Source organism: Anomaloglossus baeobatrachus, chromosome 10 (genome assembly GCF_048569485.1).
Source record: "Anomaloglossus baeobatrachus isolate aAnoBae1 chromosome 10, aAnoBae1.hap1, whole genome shotgun sequence".
NCBI classification, from domain to species: domain Eukaryota; kingdom Metazoa; phylum Chordata; class Amphibia; order Anura; family Aromobatidae; genus Anomaloglossus; species Anomaloglossus baeobatrachus.
The window spans coordinates 29503172-29526700 of record NC_134362.1 but is presented as its reverse complement, the minus strand read 5'-3'; positions in this window follow the sequence as shown (position 1 = coordinate 29526700).

The following is a 23529-nucleotide window of genomic DNA, read 5'->3' as shown; positions in this document are numbered from 1 at the left end:
CATCCTCCATATACTACACCACACAGGACACATCCTCTATATACTACACCACACAGGACACATCCTCCATATACTACACCACACAGGACACATCCTCCATATACTACACCACACAGGACACATCCTCTATATACTACACCACACAGGACACATCCTCTATATACTACACCACACAGGACACATCCTCCATATACTACACCACACAGGACACATCCTCTATATACTACACCACACAGGACACATCCTCCATATACTACACCACACAGGACACATCCTCCATATACTACACCACACAGGACACATCCTCTATATACTACACCACACAGGACACATCCTCCATATACTACACCACACAGGACACATCCTCCATATACTACACCACACAGGACACATCCTCTATATACTACACCACACAGGACACATCCTCTATATACTACACCACACAGGAGATAGCCTCTATATACTGCACCACACAGGGCACATCCTCTATATACTACACCAGACAGGGCACATCCTCTATATACTACACCACACAGGACACATCCTCTATATACTACACCACACAGGACACAATCTCTATATACTAAACCACACAGGACACATCCTCTATATACTACACCACACAGGGCACATCCTCCATATACTACACCACACAGGACACATCCTCCATATACCACACCACACAGGACACATCCTCTATATACTACACCACACAGGACACATCCTCTATATACTACACCACACATAAGATATGACAGATCCTGTATATATTACTCCGAATTGTTTTGCGTCACTGATTTTATTACTGTAATTAATGTTCGTTAGTCATTCTCATTCATTTCATTATTCTAGATCTAATTTTTGTCATTTGCATTGCATGGTCTTGAAAAGTATTTGGGTTTTCCTCCGTAGCATAAAATGCTTTGCTTGACTTGATAAATTCTTCTTCTAACAGGTTTATTCTGGTATTAATTATTTAGATGGCGCTCGGTCTTACATTATTGAAGAATTATTGTTTCATTATCTGCCTGAGAACAGGTTGCTATAATTTCATGTAATGAAGGATAGGTTCGCTCTCTATTATATTTCCAGCCTGCTGTAATAGGAAGCATTTCACTCATGTAAACATGTTCTGCATTTGACAAGGTTTTACTTACGGATTAGATTTACCGATCGGTTTAATCTACTTTACTCTCAATGCATCGGAATTGGCAAAAAAAGGAGAACGCAGCAGATTAATGGAGGTCCGGCGCACCGTAATAGAATTAGAAAAATTCATTCATTTGTCGGAGGAGGATAAAAGACGAGACTCTTTTTCTGCCAAGATCCCCTTTTGTTGTCTTAAGAGTCTTTACAAAATTGAATTCTAGGAATTCTCTAATCATTATGTCGCGGGCGGGGAGGAGGGTGTCAGCACACTACGCTCACCCCTTCTGCTCGGGTCCGGCGGCCGCTGCTCAGTGGTGGCTCGAGCTGTAGGCCGGATCCCGGGGGTTTCTCGAGCGGCACTCCTCGCCCGTGAGTGAAAGGGGTTGGTTGGGTGTGGGGATTGTTTATAGTCCGTGACGCCACCCACGGTTGTGGTGATTTCACCACCGCTGCTCAATACGGGGATCCCGGGGATGGTGATGCGGAGCAGCCAGGTGTTGTGTTGCCCCTCCGTGGGTAGGGGTTGGTGATCCCGGGGCCCGGTGATGGCTTGGGAGGTGCAGGGCCCGGTGGGCGCAGGGACGCGGGGGCAGCGCTGTGCCTTGCGGCACTGTGGTACTCACTCAGCCTGAGACGATGACACAGTTTGTACGGTAAACCAAACGGCTGGTAAGACGGTCCCACGGACGGCTGCAATTGCTCTCCCAGTAGGTGACGGTGATGTCCCTCTTCCTTGCACCTTTGTGTACTTGTTGGTTGCGATGGGTCCCCACCGGTAACCCGCTCCCCGGCTTCAAGCTGGACCGGAGGAGCTCTACTCTTTGCCCGCAGGCGCTGGCCCTCAGAAACTAGTGCCCTGGCGGTGGCGGTGTCTCTGTTATACAGGTTGGGCTGTTGCCTTCACTCGGGACTTGGTTGTTGGGGGAGCTACGTCCCCTTCACTGACGGATTCCGCAATTTACGGCGACTCCAAGCCTTGCCGGGGTCCGAGAGGCCCCTGCCCTGGTGCTGACTGTCCTTCGGAACACTGCTCCAGACCACCGGGCACACAGCCTACGGGGTCCTTCCAGGAACTTCCAAACGGTCCCCCTCCAGACAGTCACCGCCGTTGCTGACCTTGCTGACCTGTCCTGCACTTAGCTGGACTCTTCAGGCTTTACACACTCTTGCTGTGCTGTCACCACTCTTGCTTTCCTCCTTTACTACTTTTCTTTCTTCACTTTCACTTACCTCTTTACTTTAGCCCTGTCTGGGCTACTCCTCCACTCCTTCCACTTCCTCCTCCCTGACTCAACTCCAACTCTAGACTGCCTGGTACTTCCCGCCTCCAGAACTGTGATCTCCTCGGTGGGCGGAGCCAACCGCCTGGCCCACCCCCTGGTGTGAATCATCAGCCTCTGGAGGAAGGCAACAAGGATTTTTGGTTCAGCTTAGATGTTCCTACCTGGGATGTAGGGTGTGGTGGTGTGTGACCTGTGTCCCCTGGCTTGCCCAGGGCGACACATTCCCCCTTAGCAAAATGCAGACCGTCCGCGGGCTGCCGTCCAACACCGGTTTTATTTTTCTGCAAAAGATAACATTGTAACGGTAACATATATACATTTTCAATAACTCTTCCCAAAACGGGAGGCACATTTACTTTAACGTTGCATAACGGTTTACGGTTACGGTTTCCGCTCTCTCCCACCCAAGCAACCTGGCCCTGATGCTGCCCCTAAAGCCCAGGCAGCACCCCTTGACCCACAGTCCAGCACACGGTACCCGAGCGGGATCTGTCCTTCCCTCCAGAGGGTAGCCACCGGTTCCTTTGGTGGCTGGGCCCCAGCCTGCTCTGCTGAGGGCCCTCCCTCCAACCTGCCTCTCCGGAGGCGGCATTGCGGAAAATGGTAACGGCAAACAACATATTTACAAGCCACTTAACGTTTGTGGTTGCCCTGCAAGTTCACGGGCTTGTCCATGGATAGTTCCCATGCAAAAACTTTTTAAACGGTCCCCACGGGGACAACGGTGCCGGCTCCAGCCGGTTCAATCACAAAAGCAAATCAGGTTACTGTTCGGTAATCTTACTTATCATTGGCAGAACTTTCAAACTTTCAAACAGGTGGTCCCAATGGGGACGGTGCTGCGGGCATCCGCTGCCCTACTCCGGTTGCTCAAGCTCTGGTGCCGCTGCCAGGGGAGGGAGGTCTGCGCTCGCTCGGGCCTCCGGGCCCCTCCTTAGTTTGGCGTCCAGCGCAAACCACCCCCGCTCCCCAAAGTACCGGGTGTATTGTACGATGTCACCCGGCATCAGATTGCGGCCGGGATGTTCCTCAGGCAGGTGGGCATTCACATCCCGCCGGGCTACAAAAACTTCGGCCTCCAGGCCCGGCTCGTAGATGAACCCGTAGCCCCGGCGGACATCAAACCGCCTCACCTGCCCCACGTACAACGGTCCTCGGACACGGGAGGTTGCTTGCCAGAGGTTCTCTTTCTCCCGGATCGCTCTGGCCACCAGTTCGGCCTTCTTTCGCTCCCTCTCGGTGATCTCCAGGCCCAGCGGTACCGGCTCCCTATCCCAATACGGCGCTGCTGCCAGCGCCGGCGCACGGGTCGGGCCCCGCGGGACATCCTGGACGTTGCCCACTGTCAGGAGTATGGGCGACAGGTCCCGCGGTGTCTTGGCCTTGGGCGCTGCCTTGCAACAACAACCCGGCGCTACCTCAGCCGAGGTGTGGGGGATGGGCATAGGGGCTTTCCGCTGCTGGGCCTTCGGCTCGGAGCGGGTCATCGGCTCCGGCTCGGGGGGTTTTTCGGGGGATGCCTCTGGTTTCTCCTTCGGCGTCTTCCACGGTAACACCTCCGGTGTGCCGCGGGCTCCGGCTACAGGTCGGCCCGCTTGGGCGAGGACGCTGGGTACTGCTACCGGTTGCGGTGGTAGCAGGCCTAGTGGCGGGGTCACGGACTCCGGAACGGGTGGCGAGGGAGGCAACGGGGGAAGAGGGCTTGGACCGGGCCCCACAGCCGCGATGACCGGCCCTCCAAGGGCATCGGGACGTGGGTCACTCACCCTCCCTTTCTCCGCTTCCTCCTCGCGTCTCCGCACGGTGGCTACAACGTCCGCCATGTCGGCCTCCCAATCCTCCATGAGGAGCTGCATCCTGACCTGCAGCCTTTGGTAGAGCTGCGCGGTTCGGATCTCCACCCACGCCGCGGTTCCAGGCGCGGGGGCTACGGTGTCACGGGACGGCATCCACATGATGGCTTCTTCTTTTGCTTCCAGGAACGGTATGTTTGCAGAGTCCTGGCGTCCCTGCTTTTATAGCCGCAGCTACATGCGGCCAGCCGCCATCGCGTCCCCCTTAGCTCTTTTCGGCCCCTCCTTTCTCGGGGCGGGGTTTTGGCCTTCGCGCCTCTACTACTCGAGAAGACGCTCGAGCGGGAACTTTTCGCGCCAAAGATGGCGGCTTTTGAAATTTTTCAGCCGGATACCTCCGGCGGTCACAAGGCGCACCTCTACCAGACGGCAGAGCGGTAGGATCCTGTTCGTGACGCCAAGTTGTCGCGGGCGGGGAGGAGGGTGTCAGCACACTACGCTCACCCCTTCTGCTCGGGTCCGGCGGCCGCTGCTCAGTGGTGGCTCGAGCTGTAGGCCGGATCCCGGGGGTTTCTCGAGCGGCACTCCTCGCCCGTGAGTGAAAGGGGTTGGTTGGGTGTGGGGATTGTTTATAGTCCGTGACGCCACCCACGGTTGTGGTGATTTCACCACCGCTGCTCAATACGGGGATCCTGGGGATGGTGATGCGGAGCAGCCAGGTGTTGTGTTGCCCCTCCGTGGGTAGGGGTTGGTGATCCCGGGGCCCGGTGATGGCTTGGGAGGTGCAGGGCCCGGTGGGCACAGGGACGCGGGGGCAGCGCTGTGCCTTGCGGCACTGTGGTACTCACTCAGCCTGAGACGATGACACAGTTTGTACGGTAAACCAAACGGCTGGTAAGACGGTCCCACGGACGGCTGCAATTGCTCTCCCAGTAGGTGACGGTGATGTCCCTCTTCCTTACACCTTTGTGTACTTGTTGGTTGCGATGGGTCCCCACCGGTAACCCGCTCCCCGGCTTCAAGCTGGACCGGAGGAGCTCTACTCTTTGCCCGCAGGCGCTGGCCCTCAGAAACTAGTGCCCTGGCGGTGGCGGTGTCTCTGTTGTACAGGTTGGGCTGTTGCCTTCACTCGGGACTTGGTTGTTGGGGGAGCTACGTCCCCTTCACTGACGGATTCCGCAATTTACGGCGACTCCAAGCCTTGCCGGGGTCCGAGAGGCCCCTGCCCTGGTGCTGACTGTCCTTCGGAACACTGCTCCAGACCACCGAGCACACAGCCTACGGGGTCCTTCCAGGAACTTCCAAACGGTCCCCCTCCAGACAGTCACCGCCGTTGCTGACCTTGCTGACCTGTCCTGCACTTAGCTGGACTCTTCAGGCTTTACACACTCTTGCTGTTCTGTCACCACTCTTGCTTTCCTCCTTTACTACTTTTCTTTCTTCACTTTCACTTAGCTCTTTACTTTAGCCCTGTCTGGGCTTCTCCTCCACTCCTTCCACTTCATCCTCCCTGACTCAACTCCAACTCTAGACTGCCTGGTACTTCCCGCCTCCAGAACTGTGATCTCCTCGGTGGGTGGAGCCAACCGCCTGGCCCACCCCCTGGTGTGAATCATCAGCCTCTGGAGGAAGGCAACAAGGATTTTTGGTTCAGCTTAGATGTTCCTACCTGGGATGTAGGGTGTGGTGGTGTGTGACCTGTGTCCCCTGGCTTGCCCAGGGCGACACATTTACTTTTAGCTACTGTTATGGTTCTGATTTGCGGTGCTCAGATCTCCTGTAGAGCCGATGCTCTGTTGTTGTATTGTGCTCCGGTGGACAGGTTGTTTCCGGCCTCCGTTCCTGCGTTGGTGCTGGGATGGGACTGTCCTCAGGCGCCTCATTCTGGGTGATTGCTCTGCTTCATTAGGGAGCATCGTCACCTGGAACGCCGCCAGTCGTAATTTCTGTTCTGCAGTTAGTGCTTCTGGCTCCCGTAAGTAAACTGTTCTGATCTTGTCCTTTGATCCCGTTCCCTGGTTACCCTCCTCCGCTCGTGTCCCTGACTTTGATGTTACCCGCTGGCTCTTGACCTCCAGCTCTTTCCCTGACCTTGGCTCTACTTTCTCCCAGTGTTCCATACTTGACTTCCTGGCTTCTGACCCCTGGCTTGTATCCTGACCTTGGCTCCACTTTCTCCCTGTGGTCCATACGTGACCTCCTGGCTTCTGACCCCTGCCTTTTTCCCTGACATCGGCTCCACTTTCTTACGGTGTTCCATACATGACTTCCTGGCTCGTATCCTGACTTTGGCTCCACTTTCTCCCTGTGGTCCATACGTGACCTCCTGGCTCCTGACCTCCGGCTGGTTCCCTGACCTCATCTCCACCAGCTCCCAGTTTCCTGTTGTGTCCTCCCCTTTCTGACCCCGGCTAGTTTAACTACTTCTCTACTAGTGGTATCTAGTGACATCTAGTGATAGAGCAACATAGCTACATTGATAGCAACCATTGTGAAGACCAAGATGATCAGGATTGAAAAGGATAACAAAGCATTATGTGCCACCTCCTTTAGTTCTGTATACATATAATAAAAGGACCCCATAGGAATATTTAAAATGGGCTAAAAAAAATTTGCAAACAAGTATTTTAGTATAGAAGGGTTTGGATTTTCGAACTTGATAGATCATAGAATTTGTGATTCTTGTGGTCACCACTAGAGGGAGCTCTCTACAAGTGGATTTAGACAGCAGACCTCAAGCAGTACGTTTGTCTGCGGTGAGCTCCCCCTAGTGTTGACAACAGAAATAATCCACCTAAAGGTTTTGTTTCTCCTGGACAAGTGTGCAAAGTAGAGGGATGACAAATATTTCGATTTTCTTACATAAAAATGAAATAAAATAAAATAAAAATTCAATGACTATGTTGAGTACACTCGTAGTTAGAAAATAAGTTCTCTGTTAGTGCAGTAATCCCCATTACAGAGGGGCATAAGAGGTGTTCAGTAGGTGGTCTACCGACCTACTGCTTATTTTATGGCAGACACACACACTGCTGATGATATAAAGGAGGTTTGTGAGCAGCAGCTGTTTGCAAACTTGAGGTTGCTCGGGTCACCACCGCTTGATTAGTAATACTTGTGCAGAAGATGGAAGATAGATACTGCTACTAACAACAATGGACACAATCCATAGAAACATAATTCTTTACTGGTTTGCGAGTTTTAACCTCAGATTGGCTTCTGAATCACAGCAGATAAAAGGTAGACAAATGCAACTAGCATTTAAAGGGATAAAAGACACAAGATATCAGGTCATGACGTCATGACTCATGCGTGACGGTTCTAGTGTCCAAAAACACAGAAACAAATATAGAATCAAAGTATCATCAAGACTGCTATGTACATTGTTGCAAACCCAGCTCTGCTGTGTAGGACTATTACAAACCTAGCTCTGGTACATCTTTTCTTCCTTATTGGGTAAACTCTGCACTTTGCCATAGAACTCTACTGCATGCCCAGTTCTGCTACACCTGTTTCTAATTGCCTAGTAAACCCATCTGTACTGCAGAACTCCATTGCAAACCTAACTCTGCTACACTTGTTTCTCATAGCCTAGTAAACTCACCTGTACTGCAGGACTCCATTGCAAGCCTAGCTCTGCTACACCTGTTTTTCATAGACTAGTAAACTCATTTGTGCTACAGAACTCCATTGCAAACCTAACTCTGCTACACCTGTTTTGCATAGCCTAGTAAACTCATCTGTCTTGCAGACTCCATAGCAAAGCTTACCCTGCTACACCTGTTTCTAATTGCCTATTAAACTCATCTGTACTGCAGAACTCCATTGCAAACCTAACTTTGCTACACATTTCTTATAGCCTAGTAAACTCACCTGTACTTCAGGACTCCATTGCAAACCTAACTCTGCTACACATTTCTTATAGCCTAGTAAACTCACCTGTACTTCAGGACTCCATTGCAAACCTAACTCTGCTACACATTTCTTATAGCCTAGTAAACTCACCTGTACTTCAGGACTCCATTGCAAACCTAACTCTGCTACACATTTCTTATAGCCTAGTAAACTCATCTGTACTGCAGGACTCCATTGCAAACATAGCTCCACTAGATGAATTATCATTGCAAACCCAACCCTGCTTCTCTGGTTGCCAATATTCCTGTTCATCATACATTTTGGGACGTGGTACAGACGCCGCATTATGGCAGCTTTATCTTATTTTCCTTCGGTTCTGCTCCTAAGTAATCTCTACGACTTTCACATTAAGTTTTCTGACCTGCAATAAATTCATGCAAATAGTATACAGAGGGCAGCAGCGGCCGAGGTCTGGAGCCGGGTCTGATTAATAAACTGTAAATTATTATTTCATAGGGTTCAGTAGGTGCCTCATATTTTAGGAAATAAACTGGAGCGGAATCAGCTGCAAAAATGATGAAAAAATTGTCCAAAATTAAAGTTACATCAGCCTTAACCCCTTCCCGCCTGGCCATTTTCCATTTTTTTTATTTTCGTTTTTTTCCTCCCCTTCTTCCAAGAGCCATAACTTTTTATTTTTCCGTCAATTTTGGCATATGAGGGCTTCTTGTTTGCAAAGATGAGTTGTACTTTTGAAAGAAACCATTAGTTTTACCAAATAGTGTACAGGATTTTATTTATTTTTTTTTTTAAAAAGTGCAATTCCACAATAATTTTTAATTTTTTATTTGCCATTTTAACTATATGGTAAAAGTAGCCTGGAAATATGATTCCCCAGGTTGGTACGAGTTCATAGACACCAAACAAGTATAGTTTTACTTTTGTCTAAGTGATGAAAAAAATTCTGAAGTTTGTAAAAAAAAAAAAAAAAAAAAATAAAAATAATAATGAGAATAATTTGCTTTGTCGTCATTTTCCGAGACCCGTATCCTTCTCATTTTTTGGGATCTGGGGCTCAGTGACGGCTTATTTTTTGCATCCTAAGCTGACTTTTTTTAATTATAATATTTAATAATTATTTAATTATAATAATAATTATTCCATTTTTGGGTATATATGATATTTTGATCGCCTGTAATTATATTTTATTACAATGTTGTGGTGACCAAAAAAAAAAAACATAATTCTGGCGTTTTTCTTTTTCCTTTCATTACTTTGTTTACTGATCAGATTAGTTGATTTTATATTTTGATTGGGCATTTTTGAAAGCAGAGACACCCCATATGTGTATATATAAATTTTTATTATTATTTGTTTTATTTTCAATGGGGGCAAAAGGGGAGTGAATTGAACTTTTGTGTTTTGATTTTTTTTCATATTTTTAAAAACTTTTTTTTAACTTTTTATTTACTTTTTATTGTCTTTATTAGTCCCCATAGGAGACTTGAAGCTGCGATGATCCGATTATTTGTCTTGTACATAGCAGGATCAGCATCAGCCCCACTCTGTACGGCAGAAATCACAATCTATGAATGTTGTCTCATGAAGATCATCATGACCCCAAACTGTCATGACATCCCATTGGCGTCCCACGATCAAGTCACTGGTGCGTCGATGGGAGAGAATGGCGCTCTCCCCGCCAAGGGATGTTAAATCTCACTGGCAGAGATTGACAACGGAATTTAACAGGTTAACAATCTCCAATCCACTCGCAGGGAAAGATGCAGGCTTAGCATGTGAGCCCGCATCAAAGGCAGCGACACTGCCTTTGACATAAATATACGTCAAAGGTTGTGTAGGGGTTAAAATTGAAGGTATCATGAAGACGACTCCAAGATTAGATTCTTCTCTGTGCAAATTCCTCAGGTTCCTCCTCTATCTTACTATTTTGTGTCTGTTCTGTGTCCGGGCATTGAAAGCAGCATCTCTTCCTCCCCTAGTGCAGTGGAAAGTTCCTGTATTACCCAAATCACTGATCAACCCGCGGATCTGTTTCACGATGGAAAGCTCATCTCCTTCCTCACCAAGCGAGGTTCTGCAGGAGGTGAAACACGTTATCATTTTTAGGGCACGCTTAAAACTGTGGGTATTGGGAATTAAGTAAATTGTCCTGGGTAGCGCATTCCATAGAATTGGTGCAGCATGAGAGAAGTCTTGGAGACAGGAATGGGAGGTTCAGATTTTCATTGAGGAAACAGTGAGTATAAAGGGAGAGGCACACAGTGGGGTAAAACCCTAATATTGGAGAAAGTAACAATAGTTTTGCTCATCTTGGGTGACTTTGTGAAGACACAACCACTATAAAGCTTATAATGGCACCGGGGCTGGGGGAAAAAGCCACTAGATGGAAATTACCAAAACATGTCCTCATCTCTGTCGTTCCGCTAACGACCTAAGACTACTAAAAAGAAGTCTCTTGTTGCGGTATTCCTTGAAGGTTCTTTATAATCCACAAGGCGTTTCAAAGCCATAATGGCATATGCTTTTTACACTTGAGAAAGATGCTAGTAAGGCATTGAAATGCGTAGGGATTATAAAGAACCTTCAAAGAATGCCGCAGCAAGAGAGTTCTTTCTAGTAGTCTTAGGTCATTAGCGGAAAAGAGGGTATGGGTAGGTGATAGACAGACAATGAGGAAGGAGATGTATGGTGGGGTGGAACTGGAAAACTTTGTGGGTGAGACTGATAAGATTATATTGGATTCTGTAGTGGATGGGTAACCAGTGCAATGATTGGCACAGGGTGGAGGCATCAGTGTAGTGGCTGGAGAGGAAAATTATCCTGGCTGCTGCATTCAGGATGGACTGAACAGGGGAGAGTTTCGTAAGAGTGAGACCGATTAGTCGAGATATGTAATGGTCCAGACGAGAATAAAAAACAGCGACAGTAATAGTTTTTGCAGAGTCAATGGTAAGAAAATGTTGAATTCTAAACATGTTTTTGAGGTGGAGGTGAAGGAGCGAGCGAGTGATCGGATGTGGGGAGTGAAGGAGAGATCTGAGTCAAATATCACCCCAGGACAGCTGGCGGGTTTCTTGGGAGTAATGGTAGAGCCACAAATGGATATGGCAATATTGGGTATAGTTAGGTTAGTAGAGGGAGGAATCTTGAAAAGTTCAGTTATGCAGAGATTCAGTTTCAAATTTACTTGTGCAGCAAAAATAACCACTGCTCACTTTCAGAGGAAATTTAAAGGGGTTGTCCACTTCTGGTGACTTTTTTTTATTACTTAAAAGCATGTATTTGGGGTTAAAAATTATTTGTGCAATTGGGTTTCATAAAAAATGTAGCTTGGCATGACTTCTTTAGCCTCTGGGTTGCATTGTCTATTGCTATCAGCAGAATGAGTTATCTGAGAATCCATCAGTGAGCTCAATCTGCCAGTCCTAACTAGAGAGTTGGTAGATATTTTGTCTTTTTTCTGAGCTGCTTTCAGCTTACTTATGACCACAGACCTGAAGCCTGTAAAAGCCAAACGGGACAAAAGATTTAATGAAGTCTATTTGCAAAAATAATTTTTGGACCCAACTACATGCATTTAAAGAAAATCATTTTTACACCCAAATACATGTATTTAAAGTATTAATTTTTAGAACCAAATACATGCATTTAAACAAATTAATTTTTGGACCCAAATACATGCATTTAAAGAAAATATATTTTAGACCCAAATACATGTAATTAAAGGAATAATTTTTAGACCCAAATACATGCATTTAAAAAAAATGTTTAGACCCGATTACGTGCATTTACAGAAAATAATTTTTTAACCCAAACACATGCATTTAAATAAAATATATTTTTTGACCCAACTACAGTCATGGCCAAAAGTTTTGAGAATGACACCAAAATGCTATTTTCACATGATCTGTTGCCCTCTGGTGTTTAATTGTGTTTGTCTGATGTTTACATCACATACAGAAATATAATTGTAATCATATTATGAGACCAAAAGGTTCTATTGACAGTTAGAATGAGTTAATGCAGCAAGTCAATATTTGCAGTGTTGACCCTTCTTCATCAGGACCTCTGCATTCTCCCTGGCATGCTCTCAATCACCTTCTGGACCAAATCCTGACTGATCGCTGTCCATTCTTGCATAAGCAATGCTTGCATTTTGCCAGAATTTGTTGGTTTTTGTTTGTCCACCCGTCTCTTGATGATTGCCCACAAGTTCTCAATGGGATTAAGATCTGGGGAGTTTCCAGGCCATGGACCCAAAATCTCTATGTTTTGTTCCATAAGCCATTTAGTGATCACCTTTGCTTTATGGCAAGGTTCTCCATCATGCTGGAAAAGGCATTGTTGGGCGCCAAACTGCTCTTGGACGGTTGGGAGAAGTTGCTCTTGGAGGACATTCTGGTACCATTCTTTATTCATGGCTGTGTTTTTAGGCCAGACTGTGAGTGGTGCGATTCCCTTGGCTGAGAAGCAGCCGCACACATGAATGGTTTCCGGATGCTTAACAGTTGGCATGAGACAAGACTGGTGCTAGCGCTCACCTCTTCTTCTCCTAATAAGCTGTTTTCCAGGTGTCCCAAACAATCGAAAAGGGGATTCATCTGAGAAAATGACTTTACCCCAGTCCTCAGCAGCCCACTCCCTGTACCTTTTGCAGAATATCAGTCGGTCCCTGATGTTTTTTCTGGAGAGAAGTGGCTTCTTTGCTGCCCTCCTTGAAACCAGGCCTTGCTCAAGCAGTCTCCGCCTCACAGTGCGTGCAGAAGCCCTCACACCAGCCTGCTGCCATTGCTGCGCTAGCTCGGCACTGCTGGTACTCCCATCCCACAGCTGAAACAGTTTTAAGAAACGGTCCTGGCGTTTGCTGGTCCTTCTTGGGCGCCCAGGAGCCTTTTTGGCAACAATGGAAGCTCTCTCCTTGAAGTTCTTGATGATGCGATAGATTGTGACTGAGGTGCAATCTTTGTAGCTGCGATACTCTTCCCTGTTAGGTCATTTTTGTGCAGAGCAATGATGGCTGCACGTGTTTCTTTAGAGATAACCATGGTTAACTGAAGAGAAACAATGATACCAAGCACCAGCCTCCTTTTAAAGTGTCCAGTGGTGTCATTCTTACTTAATCATGACTGACTGATCGCCAGCCCTGTCCTCATCAACACCCACACCTGTGTTACTGGAGCAATCACTAAAACAATGTTAGCTACTCCTTTTAAGGCAGGAATGCAATGATGTTGAAATGTGTTTTGGGGGTTAAAGTTCATTTTCTTAGCCAATATTGACTTTTGCAAGTAATTGCTGTTAAGCTGATCACTCTTTATGACATTCTGGAGTATATGCAAAATGCCATTAGAAAAACTTAAGCAGTAGACTTTGTAAAAATTAATATTTGTAGCATTCTCAAAACTTTTGGCCATGACTGTACATGCATTTAAACAAAATAATTTTTATCCCCAAATACATGCATTTAAAGAAAATTATTTTTAGACCCAAATAAATGCATTTAATAAAGAAAATATTTTAGACCCAAATAAATGCATTTAAAGAAAATAATTTAGACCCAAATAAATGCATTTAAAGAAAATAATTTAGACCCAAATAAATGCATTTAAAGAAAATAATTTAGACCCAAATAAATGCATTTAAAGGAAATATATTTTAGAACCAAATACGTGCATTTAAAGAAATAATTTTTAGACACAAATACATGCATTTAACAAAAATAATTTTAAATCCTAAATACATGCATTTAAAGAAAAATAATTTTTAGACCCAAATACATGCATTTAAAGAAAAATAATTTTAGACCCAAATATATACATTTGAAGAAAAAAAAATTTTAGACACAAATTTATGCATTTAACGAAAATAATTTTTAGACCAATACACATGCATTTAAAGAAAATATCTTTTAGGCCCAAATACATGCATTTAAAGGAATAATTTTTGGACCCAAATAAATGCATTTAAAGAAAATATTTTTAGCCCCAAATAAATGCATTTAAAGAAAATATCTTTTAGGACCAAATACATGTATTTAAAGAAAAAAAAATAGACCCAAATACATGCAAAACAAATTCCCCAAAATGTGAACACCCCTTTAAATGCAACTGTAAGTGTGAATGGAGAAGCACAGCAAGCCCAATGAATCTTGCTGACACTGATTCTGTATTGTAAACTCATTTACTGACATTGCTTCCATATTACAAGTGCTTTGACCTTCACAATTAACTCTGTCACCGGGTTTCTACATATTTCCTAATCAAATCTTCCTGCACCAGTTTATTTTTTGTTTTTTTTTACAAAAACCATTCCTGATTTTTCTGCCTGAGGCCACATATTTCAAGCGGAAGTTTTGATTTGTTGTTCTTTATTGTACTATTTGCTATAAAGGATTTTAAAAATGTATAGCCCGGAAACCTTGACAGTTTCAGCTTATGCTCTTAACTCAATTTTGGATGAATAATTAGCGGAATCCATCTGGCGAAATATTCATTCTCTTGTAAATTTAGAAGAGTCTAATCAAGGGTATTGGGAGGTAAAGCGTCAGGGAGACATCTAGTGGTGGATGCCGGTAACAGCATGCAGAGGATACATTGTAGCAAGTTTCATTCACTTTGTTATGACCAATATGCTAAATATTGCAGAATTCCTCCAATATTCCAGCGATTTAATATATTGTTGTTTTGCTGAATAATAAAAAATAGGAATATAATAATTTCAATAGTTGTAGACTGCAAATGTAATCAATCATAAGAGGTCCGTAAAGTCTAGTGTAGAAGTCATTTGCAAATAAGGCTGGATGTGCACTAGGGGCATGTAGTGCATCAACATGGCTCCTAAGTGCAGTGAAACGAGCCCAGTGCACTTCCAGTTTAATCTTGGAGATTTGTGTGCTCAGATAACATTGACCAAGGTTTCAGACCTTAATTAGCCTATTAGGGATTTGACTTGTTCACGATCATCGTTAGGAAAAGCCAGATGATGTAAATTTCACAGGTTTATAAAAACTCAGCCTCCATTAACCTTGTGCCAAAAAACAGCAGCCATGGGTTATTTTAAGAAGCTGCCTAGCACTCTGAAAATGAAAATGGTGGAGGCCCACAAAGAGGGAGAAGTCTATAAGAAGTTGCCCTTTCCTCAGTTTCAAATTTAAGTCTGAAATGTCAGTTACCAGGAACAGTAGAGGTCAAGATAAGATTTGGAAGATCAAACAAAGTTTCTGTGAGAGCGGTTTGTAGGATTGCTAGTAAGACAAATCAGAACCCCTGCATGACTGCAAAAGACCTTCAGGAAGATTTATCAGACTCTAGAGTTGTGGTACTGTTCAGAGACATCTGCACAAATATGGCCTTCATGGAAGAGTCATCAGAAAAAAAGCTCTCCTGCATTCTCACCATAAAATTCAGCATATGAAGTTTGCAAAAAATATCCAAACAAGCCTGAAGCATTTTGGAAACAAGTCTTGTGGACCAATCAGGTTAAAATAGAACTCTGACCACAATGATCAATGGTATATGTGGAGAAAAAAGGGCACAGAATTTTAGGAAAAGAACATCTCACTAACCATTAAGCATGGGGGTGGATCAATCATGCTTTGGGGTTGTGTTGCATTTCAGAGGGAGAATGGATTCAATGAAATTTCAAAACAATTATTTATGCAAACATAAGAGAAGAAAAGATGTCTTCTACAAATGGATAATGATCCTAAATACACATCAAAATCCATAATAGACGACCTCAAAAAGATGCAAACTGAAGGTTTTACAATGGCCTCACAGTCCCCTGATCTGATCATCAATGAAATCTGTAGCTAGATCTCAAAGGAACAGTGCATGCAAGATGAGCCAGGAATCTCACAGAACTGGAAGACATCTCCAAGGAAGAGCAGCACATGCAAGATGAGCCAGGAGTCTCACAGAACTGGAAGACATCTCCAAGGAAGAACTGTGCATGCAAGATGACTGGGGATCTTATAGAACTGGAATACGTCTCCAAGGAAAAGCAGAGCATGCAAGACAAGCCAGGAATCTTAAAGAATTGGAATACATCTCCAAAGAAGAAGCAGTGCATGCAAGACGAGGCAGGAATCTCACAAAACTGGAAGACGAGCCAGGAATTTCACTGACTTGGAAGATGTCTCTAAGGAAGAGCAGTAAATGCAAGACGAGCCAGGAATCTCATAGAACTGGAAGATGTCTCTAAGGAAGAGCAGTGCATGCATGATGAGCCAGGAATCTCACAGAACTGGAAGACGAGCCAGGAATCTCACAGAACTGGAAGACGAGCCAGGAATCTCACAGAACTGGAAGACGAGCCAGGAATCTCACAGAACTGGAAGATGTCTCTAAGGAAGAATGGTTGAAAATCCCTCAAACAAGAATTGAAAGACTTTTGGCTGCTACAAAAAGCGTTTACAAGCTGTGATAATTGTCAAAGAGGGTACTACGAGGTACTAACCATTGAGGGTGCCTAAACTTTTGCACCAACCTATTTTCCTTTTTTGTTAATTTTAAAATATAAAAGATGACTTTTTTGCCTAAAATACAAAGGAAGTAATCTTTAACTTTAGGCTTTTTAGAGGTCATTTCATCTTCAACTTGCTTAACTGTTCTCAACAACAGTAATTCTGACCAGGGGTGCCGAAACTTTTGAAAACCACTGTAATATGGTAGCCATCGTACTGTGTGGACATGCTACTTGAGGGCATCACATTGTGTAGGGAGCAATGTGAAAGAAACCATTCTGCACATGGGGCACAGTGGGGGCATCATAATGTGTGGTGGGCACTGTGGGGAAAACTAATAGGCTTCATAAAGCGTAATACTGCTGCACAGCGACTATAAGGTTAGAGACTAGCGATGCCTCAGGACATCTCTGTAATCAATAATATCATTATACCCCACAACACAGGGAATATTATGTCCAATATCATCTCTCGGGGGGATGAGGAGGAATTGGTGACATCACCGCTGGGGAATACGGGGAGATTCTAGAAGAATGAAATTACCTGATGCCGAAGAATCTGAACGGTGCATACAGAAAAACCTGTGAAAGAAGATTACACCGGCTGAAAGGGCCTCTTAATGTACTCAGCCCTAATGGAGGCCAACATCTGCCATAACCAGCACATATAGAGTACGAGGAGCCGAATAAAGAGGAAATATCATTTAACAAATCCATTATAATTATTTTAAAAAGACCATTGCCAAGAGAATACCATCATGTCCCTCCACGATGGCCCATTTCCAGTAATACACACAACGCTGCCAAATCAAATGTTTGTCCCCTAATACTTCTAAATAGTGCGCAGTAAAATAAGGAGAAGGCTAGGCTTATCTGTACTGACCCTGAGTTATATTCTGTAATATACTCCAGAGCTGCACTCACTATTCTGCTGGTGCAGTCACTGTGTACATACATTACATTACTGATCCTGTACTGATCCTGTATTACATCCTGTATTATACTTCAGAGCTGCACTCACTATTCTACTGGTGCAGTCACTGTGTACATACATTACTTATCCTTTACTGATCCTGAGTTACCTCCTGTATTATACTTCAGAGCTGCACTCACTATTCTGCTGCTGCAGTCACTGTGTACATACATTACTTATCCTGTACTGATCCTGAGTTACCTCCTGTATTATACTCCAGAGCTGCACTCACTATTCTGCTGGTGCAGTCGCTGTGTACATACATTACTGATCCTGTACTGATTCTGCGTTACATCCTGTATTATACTCCAGAGCTGCACTCACTATTCTGCTGGTGCAGTCACTGTGTACATACATTACTGATCCTGTACTGATTCTGCGTTACATCCTGTATTATACTCCAGAGCTGCACTCACTATTCTGCTGGTGCACTCACTGTGTACATACATTACATTACTTATCCTGTACTGATCCTGAGTTACATCCTGTATTACACTCCAGAGCTGCACTCACTATTCTGCTGGTGCAGTCACTGTGTAGATACATTACTTATTCTGTACTGATCCTAAGTTATATTCTGTATTATACTCCAGAGCTGAACTCACTATTCTGCTGGTGCAGTCACTGTGTACATACATTACATTACTGATCCTGAGTTACCTCCTGTATTATACTCCAGAGCTGCACTCACTATTCTGCTGGTGCAGTCACTGTGTACATACATTACTTATTCTGTACTGATCCTGAGTTATATTCTGTATTATACTCCAGAGCTGAACTCACTATTCTGCTGGTGCAGTCACTGTGTACATACATTACATTACTGATCCTGAGATACCTCCTGTATTATATTCCAGAGCTGCACTCACTATTCTGCTGGTGCAGTCACTGTGTACATACATTACATTATTTATCCTGTTCTGATCCTGAGTTACATCCTGTATTATACTGCAGAGCTGCACTCACTATTCTGCTGGTGCATTGCTTATCCTATACTGATGCTGGATTCTAGGCTGTATTATACTTCAGAGCTGTATTTATAGTTTTTGAATTCTCGTGATTATTATTGAAAGCAGTGAGCCAGTTTGTTGACAGACAGCTTCTTACTGTAATGCAGGAGTGATGGGGGGGGGCGCATACGGCCCGCGATTACGTTTTCTGCGGCCCCCGGGCACATTCCTGGGTCTGCAGTGGTTGGGCCGGCCACCGCCAACGAGACCCGAGCTTTAAATCCCCATGTGGACGCGCATTCAGGAGCCACATTTGCACTCGCACTAGTCACATCACCCGGCGCGGCTGGCTTCTCTCCTGACAGGAGCGGTTCATCTGCATGTATTTCTATGCAGCTGAGACGTTCCTGTCCAGAGAGTGTGCGGCCGTGCCAGGTGATGTGATGCGAGCTGAGCGCGAGTCACTTGCAAATGTGACTCCAACGCCAAAGCGTTCACTACTGAACGCTACGTGAGCCTACCATTGAGTCCTCACACTGGCTAGAGCCAATGTGCTCAGGACTTATTTTGTGGGCAGGGTTAGTGCTCTGCGCTCCTGTCCCACAGAAGACGAGCAGCAGCTTCACGGCTTCCGGTGCTGTGTGCCTCGGTTCTCTGTGCCCCCTTCTCTGTGCTGTGTGTGCCCTCCGGTGCTGTGTGCCACCCATAGTACTGTGTGCTTCACCCCCACGGTGCTGTGTACCCCTTTCCCTGTGCTGTGTGCCCCACCCCCTTGCTGTGTGCCCCACCCCCCGTTCTGTGTGCCCCCCTGTGCTATATGCCCCCCCTTCCCCGTGCTGTGTGCTACCCCCCAGTGCTGTGTACCACCCTCAGTGCTGTGCCAGTGCTATCCATCTATCCCTGTGCTCCGGAAGTGCTGTCTGTTCTCCCTAGTCCCCCCCCAGTGATGTCTGTGCTCCCCTAGTGTTATCTGATTTCCCCAGTGCCCCCTAGTGCTGTCCGTGCCCTCTAGTGCTGTCTGTGCCCTCTAGTACTGTCCATGCCCTCTAGTGCTATCTGTGCCTCCGAGTGCTGTCCATGCTCCTCTCAGCCATATATATGCCTCCCAGTGATGTCTGTGCCCCAGTGACTCTTTTGATGTGTATTCTCCCAGCCCCTCTTGTGATATATACATCACAGGAGCGACTGGGGGCTTATACATCACTGGAGTGGCTGGGGGCATATACATCACTGGAGATGCTGGGGCATAAACATCACAGTGGAGAAGCTGATGCATATACATCACAGTGGAGAAGCTGGGAGCATATATATCACAGGAGGGGCTGGGAGCATATATATCACAGGAGGGGCTGGGGCATATATATATCACAGGAGGGGCTGGGACATTTACATCAAAGGAGGGGCTGGGGTATATATGTCCCCAACCCCTCGTGTGATGCATGTGCCCCCAATGTCTCCTGTGATGTAGTATAGTTAATTTCTGCTGCATTGTGGAGAATATAAACAGCGTTAGCTGGAATCCTCAGAATTCGTTGCATTATTTCCTCTCCTCTAGATTTCCTTGATATCATATTATATCCTTTAATGATGTTATTAATTATGAGCCTCACTAATGATTCAGAGCTGGAATCGGCAGCGGTCAGGACTCGTCACATCGGATGACAGCTGCAGAGAGAACATATAGGCTCCAAATGTAAGATTATCACCATTTTCTGCTGCCAGGTGACAGCAGCTGGGCCAGAGCTGACGGTGGACTGTGGGGCTGACAGCTGGTGTCTCGCTGTTATCAGCTGTAAGCTGCAGTGACAGGCAGCCGCTGGCACCGGGCCGGCACTGGGCTCCCTGATGGAAGCTGCCTGTGACCGCAGCAGCGGGAAGACGACACTCGCAACTTTCTTGTCAACACATATAGGGGGTCTCAAGGGTTTTGTTTATTGTGGAGTCTCAGACTGTCTACTGAATACTGCCAGCCCCGAATACAGGTGTGTGTGTAATGACTCTACACAATATATAATAAACACGTGAAATAGATGCCTCTGTGTGTAATGACTCTATACAATATATAATAAACACGTGAAATAGATGCCTCTGTGTGTAATGACTCTATATAATATATAATAGACACGTGAAATAGATCACTCTGTGTGTAATGACTCTATACAATATATAATAAACACGTGAAATAGATGCCTCTGTGTGTAATGACTCTATACAATATATAATAAACACGTGAAATAGATGCCTCTGTGTGTAATGACTCTATACAATATATAATAAACACGTTAAATAGATCACTCTGTGTGTAATGACTCTATACAATATATAATAAACACGTGAAATAGATGCCTCTGTGTGTAATGACTCTATACAATATATAATAAACACGTTAAATAGATCACTCTGTGTGTAATGACTCTATACAATATATAATAAACACGTGAAATAGATCACTCTGTGTGTAATGACTCTATATAATGGGTTTCCTTTTTGTATTGAATTACTGAAATAAATCAACTTTTTGATGATATTCTAATGTATTAAAAGGCACGTGTAAATGATGGGCGGCTATGAGGACTCAGAGCACCACAGGCTGCAAAATACAGATGATACCATTGCAATGGGCAGGTTCTGAGCTGTTCTCAGTGCTGGCAGCAATAGGAGGCGGATGTGCAGTACCCAGCTGCAGCCACTATCAGAGGACGGGACAGCTGAGCATTTCCGGCTGCCACTGGCGGAACTGGAAACAGCCCATTGGCGGTGATACCCAGCCAATCAGACATTGGTAGCCTTTCCTAAGGATAGGCCATCAGTGTAAAAGTAGTGGACAATCCCTTTAAGTGAATATAATTAGAGCTAAAAATAATTTTTTGCAAATGGACTTCATTAAAAATGTGGCACGATTTGCATTCTGTAGCCTCCATATTTAACTGTGTATTTCAGGCTATATATATATATATATATATATATATATATATATATATATATATATATATATATATATATATATACAGTGTCTACAAGTAGTATTCAACCCCCTGCAGATTTAGCAGGTTTGATAAGATGCAAATAAGTTAGAGCCTGCAAACTTCAAACAAGAGCAGGATTTATTAACAGATGCATAAATCTTACAAACCAACAAGTTATGTTGCTCAGTTAAATTTTAATAAATTTTCAACATAAAAGTGTGGGTCAATTATTATTCAACCCCTAGGTTTAATATTTTGTGGAATAACCCTTGTTTGCAATTACAGCTAATAATCGTCTTTTATAAGACCTGATCAGGCCGGCACAGGTCTCTGGAGTTATCTTGGCCCACTCCTCCATGCAGATCTTCTCCAAGTTATATAGGTTCTTTGGGTGTCTCATGTGGACTTTAATCTTGAGCTCCTTCCACAAGTTTTCAATTGGGTTAAGGTCAGGAGACTGACTAGGCCACTGCAACACCTTGATTTTTTCCCTCTTGAACCAGGCCTTGGTTTTCTTGGCTGTGTGCTTTGGGTCGTTGTCTTGTTGGAAGATGAAATGACGACCCATCTTAAGATCCTTGATAGAGGAGCGGAGGTTCTTGGCCAAAATCTCCAGGTAGGCCGTGCTATCCATCTTCCCATGGATGCGGACCAGATGGCCAGGCCCCTTGGCTGAGAAACAGCCCCACAGCATGATGCTGACACCACCATGCTTGACTGTAGGGATGGTATTCTTGGGGTCGTATGCAGTGCCATCCAGTCTCCAAACGTCACGTGTGTGGTTGGCACCAAAGATCTCGATCTTGGTCTCATCAGACCAGAGAACTTTGAACCAGTCTGTCTCAGAGTCCTCCAAGTGATCATGAGCAAACTGTAGATAAGCCTTGACATGACGCTTTGAAAGTAAAGGTACCTTACGGGCTCGTCTGGAACGGAGACCATTGCGGTGGAGTACGTTACTTATGGTATTGACTGAAACCAATGTCCCCACTGCCATGAGATCTTCCCGGAGCTCCTTCCTTGTTGTCCTTGGGTTAGCCTTGACTCTTCGGACAAGCCTGGCCTCGGCACGGGTGGAAAATTTCAAAGGGTGTCCAGGCCGTGGAAGGCTAACAGTAGTTCCATAAGCCTTCCACTTCCGGATGATGCTCCCAACAGTGGAGACAGGTAGGCCCAACTCCTTGGAAAGGGTTTTGTACCCCTTGCCAGCCTTGTGACCCTCTACGATCTTTTCTCTGATGGCCTTGGAATGCTCCTTTGTTTTTCCCATGTTGACCAAGTATGAGTGCTGTTCACAAGTTTGGGGAGGGTCTTAATTAGTCAGAAAAGTCTGGAAAAAGAGATAATTAATCCAAACATGTGAAGCTCATTGTTCTTTGTGCCTGAAATACTTCTTAATACTTTAGGGGAACCAAACAGAATTCTTGTGGTTTGAGGGGTTGAATAATAAATGACTCTCTGAATAAACGTTTCACATTTTAAAAAAAAAAATTAAAAAAAGAAATAACATTCTTTTTTGCTGCATTTCACACTTCCAGGCTGATCTACAGTCCAAATGTCACAATGCCAAGTTATTCCGAATGTGTAAACCTGCTAAATCTGCAGGGGGTTGAATACTACTTGTAGGCACTGTATATACATATATATATATATATAAAATTAGTATACAGAAGTTTGAATCACCCTCCTTTTCCTCCATTTCAAAATTAGAGAAAAGGATAAATATATTTGTTATTGCTGCATCCGAAAAAGTCAGATCAATACCATTAAATATCCCAAATACATAAAGAAAAACTGAAAACATCAGAATTGCTGTTTGTCGCTACAGTACCCCCCTTCACCCCCCAAAAAGTAAATATAATGCATCAAAAATGTAACAAATTGTCTTATTTACCCCAAAATGGTATTGATATAAAACACAGCTCCCCACACAAGCAAAAGCAGGCACCGACGCAGCCTCTTCAGCAAAAAAAAAATAAAAATCTCAAAACATGTTGACACATGCAAAAATATATTTTTTTTCCAAACTTCTTAATTTTTTTAAGCCAATAAAATATACAAAATTGTTCTCCCTGT